At 41.2% G+C, this 6101-nt stretch overlaps 1 non-coding gene across 1 annotated transcript; it reads left to right on the top strand.

Moving 5' to 3' along the window:
* Positions 1–5569: 5569 nt before the first annotated feature.
* On the top strand, positions 5570–5701 carry Gm23529. The gene has a single exon (XR_003950359.1). It is a non-coding gene; the product is annotated as a small nucleolar RNA SNORA17 (small nucleolar RNA).
* Positions 5702–6101: the final 400 nt, after the last annotated feature.

Below are 6101 nucleotides of genomic sequence, written 5' to 3'. Positions count from 1 at the left end.
ACAAGATGGCACTGACATCCTGTGTTCTAAGTGGTAAACAAATAATCTGCGCATGTGCCAAGGGTAGTTCTCCACTCCATGTGCTCTGCCTTCCCCGTGACGACAACTCGGCCGATGGGCTGCAGCCAATCAGGGAGTGACACGTCCTAGGCGGAGGATAATTCTCCTTAAAAGGGTCGGGGTTTCGCCATTCTCTCTCTTGCTCTCTTGCTCCTGAAGATGTAAGCAATAAAGCTTTTGCCGCATCTTTCCTGGCCGGTCGCACGAACGGTGTAAGACTCAGCAGATAAGGTCTATGTGCATCTTAATACACAAACATTTAAAATATGTTTTTCTAGTTACAAGATTTCAGTTAACCTAGCTATAACTGATAGTTAAGTGATTCTTAAGAAAACAAAATTCTTTCAAAGCAGTTTCCTGGGGTTCTAGTCAAGGCCAAATGCTGTTCGATGTAAATGTAATAAAACAAGCCTTCCCTGAACCATCATCATACCTCTTTCTTCCGCTTTCTCATTCTCCTACACTTATCTTTGATCCACATAGTCTAGGATGCTGAAACCAGAGTTCTCTATCCACATCCTCTGCCACCCATTTTCCTTGAGTGTTGGCTCTGACATCACCGACAAAGGTGGCCTTAACTCACCCCTGGCCTTAAACCATTCTGATTTATCTTCTGTCTTGAGTTTTCTCTGTAACATTTATCATCTAGTACACTTTAATTTGTATTTTCCACCCATTCTTGCTACAAAAAATATAAATATTTACTACTAGGCATTTTCTTCTGGGTTCCATGATCTAATTCTGGTGCTTAGATCAATGGTTTGACACATAGCCATCCAATAAATGCTGGTTACATGAATTAATGACTCAGGAAAAAAAGCAGAAGGAGAGGTTTCTGAGGATGCTGGTAGAAAACCTTTTAATATGAAGGCACATTTACATTCTCCTCACAAAATTCTCAGCAGTCTCCAGAGCTGGCTATACCTGCGTGTCCCTGTAAACTGCTATGTGACAACAAATAGGATATGGAACATGAAACCCAATGGACAGAAATAATTCTTTGAGTTAAACCTCATATGCACTTATATGATGAAGTAAATGCAAATCTATTTCATTCCACTGGCGCTAGAAAGATGTTCCATGAAAAAGCTGATAGAAACTCTTCAGCAATGACTTATAGAACCACAAAATCCTCTTTGAAGTTTGAACAGGAACTTTTATGGTTTCAGATGTTTTATTCTCTCTATTCGACTTGGGAATTTTTTTTAAAAATCTACTCTGTGATATATATAGATAGATAGGTCTTATTATTTCTGACTACATTCAATAATGCAAGCTAATGAGGTTATGGTTATAGCTATAGCACATGAATAAGTGTTAATACAGAAGATACATTATAAAAAGAGTACATTTTAAATTTTTCTTTCAAGGCAATAATGTGTCAGAAAGAGAGAAAGAGAGAGAGAGAGAGGGAGAGAGAGAGAGAGGAAGGAAGGAAGGAAGGAAGGAAGGAAGGAAGGAAGGAAGGAAGGAAGGAAGGAAAGAAGGAAAGAAGGAAAGAAGGAAAGAAGGAAAGAAGGAAAGAAAGAAGGAAAGAAAGAAGGAAAGAAAGAAGGAAAGAAAGAAAGAAAGAAAAGGAAAAAAACCCCTCCTCCTCTCCTTACCCCAGCACCTCAAGCCCACTTCTTCACTGGAAATGTTCACTTCAGAGACCTAGAAGAATCTCCACCATTTGTTTTTTAATGTATACTGTATAGGTTTCTTCATATTTTGACGTATGTTAAACTCAGGTGAAGATCTACCTAACAAAAGAAGCCATATTAGGCTGTGAGCATAGAAGCTTTCTCAGTGTGACCTGTGCACTGGTAAAACACACAGAGCAGAGGGTGTCTATCCTCGGGAGGATGAGCAATGCCTCCAGCGGCTTTGCCCAAAGCTGCTTACTGCACCCACAGCCCAGGCACTTTGGCAGTCCTCTTTGTTTTTCTCAAACAAAGCAATGGTGTTCCAGAAGAACAAGCTCGAGTCCCTGGGGAAATTCCAACAGTTAGATGGGAAGACTGGAACAAATCCTGCTGCCTCGGAGCTCATGAGTAATTTTAAAAATAAATAGCTTCCTTCCTTGGTTTTTAGTTTATTGTTTCTGAAAGGAGGAAATGGATATGCCATGCTTGTCAAACAATAAAAAAAAAATTCTACAACTAAATAAATGTGTAAATACTCCCTCTACACACACACAGATACACAAACACACACATATACACATAAACAGAGAGAGAGAGAGAGAGAGAGAGAGAGAGAGAGAGAGACTGCCTCTGTACTAATCCAGAAAAATTCTCTTTGCATGCCCTTTTGGAATTGTTATTACCAAACTGATGGACACATTTAGCCTCTACTTCAGCTTGAGACTAGCTGATAGACCCAGGCATTAAAGTATGTCTCAGGGCTATTCTCCATTTGCTATAATGTGAGGTTTTTATTTCCATGTAATTCACTAACAGAAGACGTAGCTCTATGGAGAAACAAAGAAAATGGTCAAGCGTTCATTAGGATGAGTCTCAGTGTTTGTTCTGGTCTTGAGGTCACCTTTTGCAGTACCTGTTAGTGAACGATGGTCTGCCTGCTGCTGGACAGTATTGTTTTAGTTTTTTTTTTTTTTCTTGCTTTTATTCCCTTCACACACCTGTATCAGGCATCCACGTCTGAAATACCAGGGTTGGACTATCCCACGCTGACTCAGACTTGGTCTTGAGACTCAGCTCCAAAGCATCAATGTTCCTTTGGTTGAGCTTAAAATAGCTCTGAGGAACTCCCAGGCATGATGGCGGCTAGGGATGTTTCCTGGATGTTTCCCCAGAAACACGTTCTTCTCACGGACCCTTGCTGGGTTCTGTTCAGAATTCCTACAATGGCCTGAAGCTTTATAGCAAACCTTGTGCCTATTTGTTCGTGCTTTTGGTTTCTTACCATGGTAAGTCCCTGTGGGTTTTGTTTGGAAATAAAGCATTGCAAATGTGAAAGGCAGAGTTACATGGAAGTAGGTAAATGTGTTGTTTTGCATGTGTTTGTAAAATTCCTATTTGCTAAAAGAAAAAAAGTCAGTCAGGGTGGAAATATTCATTTGATTCAATAAGAGAGTCTGGCTCTGAAAGAGACGCAGCCAAATCCGTGTTGTGTAACACTGGCTCTTGACTTCAGGGAGAAGAATGGCAGCTTTTTCTCATTTTAAAGTAGGCTTAAGAGGGTCTCTTCTCTGAGGATGGATTATGTGGACTTCTGGCTCCATTCCAAGAGGGACAGAACAAAGATCTGCCTGCTGGACCTCATGTCTGAAGGCATACCTTTAGATACTGGACATTCTTTGCACATTGTTAAGATCTAGCAGTAATAGAAGTTACAGGAGACTATGTAAGGGTAAGGATTTACTTTAAAACAGGAATTGATCACACAGTATGTGCTTAGTGGGTGGGGGTAGTGGAGTGGGTGGGGTTTCGTGCCTTCTGTGTGGCTGGCCAAGTCCTCATCCTGGGGATTCAGAAATTCATGGATCGTACATGTTCCTGACTTCACACAAGAGGAATTTTTAAATTATGACCTGTAGAAATGCAACTGGAGACTGACTCGGAATTCAGATATTGTCAGTTGCATTACCTTGTCTGCCCCATTTCCTTGATTTTTCAACTCACTCATTCCATATGACAGTCAAAACCGTCACCATCGCCTTTGGCTTTTACAGCGCTTAGTGATCTGTGTCAGTCAAATCTTCTGAGAGGCAGAAATCTAACCATGCAAAAATCTCACTAGGCAAAATGCCTATGAGAGAGTGCAAGGAGGCCTGAGGCACACTGGGTAGCTTGACATGCCACAGAGTAAGTTTGGCTCTGAAGGAAATTGAGAGGAAGAGCATCCTATGATGCTGTGTATCCTAGAGGTGGTTTGGGCCAGGGACATTAGGAGTCAGTTCTCAGGTCAGTCTGATCCTAGCCTTCAGATCTGCTTACAAGCTGTACAGTGGCCAGGAGCAAGACTAGAAAGCAGTCTTGTCGGGAATGGGAACTACAGACAGTAGCAGTTGAGGCTACTGTGAATTAAGCTACTTGCTTCAGAGGTCTGTGGAGCACGTTCTCATAGCAATTGAACGAACTAAGAAAGAAGAGCACAGGCTACAAGATCAGAGTAAGCATTCTCAAAGCTTTCCTTGAGTTTTTCAAATCACATGACCATCTCAAAACACATGATTTGTGGGACAGGGTCACAAGAAAACTCAAGAATGGGTCTAGCAATTTCATGTCTCATGGTGAATCCATGTAGTAGAGGAAAGATGGTTTCTCAAAACTAACAGTTATCTATCAGCATGTAACATACATATAAACATGTAAATGTTTGTGATGCAGTAAGATGGTATTTTATGGTATACACTGACTTCCTATTTTTACTTTTTGGTACTAGAGATTGAAATTAGGGCCTTCCACGTGCCAGGAAGAAACTCTACCACTTACTGAGCTACATCCTGAACACTTTGACTTTTTTGGTCTTTTTAATTCTGAAAAAGGATTTTGCTAAGTTTCCCATGTTGTTCTTCAGCTCTCTCTCTAGCTCCCCCGAGTATTGAGCTTGCAATCCTCCTGCCTCAGCATCCTGAGTAGATGTAATCACAGACTACTGTCACCAGACCCATCTAATTTTCCATTTTAAAACAATGGAAAACTTCATAAATAAGCAACTGACTTGAAGGCAACTTTTCTAACAATAAGCACATGAAAGGTTCCATTTTCTAATAATCCTATAAAAATGAGATATTGGCAAGTCATTTCATATTAAGGCAAAATAATGGATTATACAATTATATAGTACATTGTATTTAAATAAATTGTAACAATCCATTAGGGGAAATGAGGTGATACTGGGAGAAAATATGTCACACAATTTTTTCACATCTTTTAAGCAGAAGAGCTTAATGGTTTTTGTTACAGACTACCTTTGCCAGGATATTAATATATTTAAAATTTTGTAAAAATAAGAATATTGCTTCTATAGCAAAGACTAATAACTGTCTTTGGGCATTGTTCGGGAAAGTATGTTTAGTTTTCATTGCTGTGACAAAACCCATGGCCAAAACAAGTTAAAGTATGAAAGGTTTGGTTTGGCTTAGTTTCAGCGTACAGTCAGTAGCTTAACTGGTTCTGGGCCGCGTGACAAGGTAGACTATGATGGAAGGCACGGAGAAGCAAGCCTGACGACCTTAGGTGGCCAGAAAGCAGAGAAAGTACGGGCTGGGAACAAGATTCATCATTCCGAGACATACTGCATAACACAGTTCTTCCACCTAGACCCCATTTCCCAATATTATACTGTGAATCTATTAACATATGAGCCCATTGTTTATGTCATAATTCAGTCGCCTTTCAATGATTCAGTCTACCAGGTAGGTACTAAGACATAAACATGAGCTTTAGAAGAGAAAATGCAACATTTACACCACAAACCCTCAGGATGTTTGCAGCCCAATATAAATAATGTTTCCTAAGGTTTGGGAACACCAAGGCCTGGCCACCAGTCCAAGGTAGTAACTGCTCCTAGAAGCACTCCAAGTGTGGCTGCTGTGTCACATAAGCATCTGTAGGTGGCAGACAGGAGAGAGGCTAAGGTTATGCTCAGTGTTCTGACCTGTGAACATCTAAGTGATTAATATACTAACACTCCCTGAAAAAAGGGAGCCTGAGATGATCTTCAGTTGGATACCAGGGAGTAAGGGAGACCTAGGTGAGACATAACGCCCCTCTCTGCCATGGGGCCCTAACAGAGAGCTAGCCTGAGATGACCACCAGTTCAGTGCTACACAGGCCTAGGGGGCAGGGGCCAGACCATGTCCACAATGACCCCTGCCTAGCACCATAGCACTGACATAGCACTCCTGAGACTACTCCTAAGATGACTCCAGACATTCAAAGAGACCCTAGACACCACTAAGAGGAGCAAGTGAGTGGTAGAGAAATGGAAGAGAAAGAGAAAGATGAGGGCCCAATCAAGAGAGGCAGAACTAGAGACTAGTGGGGTAGTGACTAGGAACAGCCTGATGTGAGTAGCTGGTGATGCCACTT

This window comes from Mus musculus, chromosome 12 (assembly GCF_000001635.26).
Source record: "Mus musculus strain C57BL/6J chromosome 12, GRCm38.p6 C57BL/6J".
NCBI classification, from domain to species: domain Eukaryota; kingdom Metazoa; phylum Chordata; class Mammalia; order Rodentia; family Muridae; genus Mus; species Mus musculus.
The sequence above is the reverse complement of the archived record's forward strand: the minus strand, read 5'-3'. Positions and strand labels throughout refer to the sequence as shown.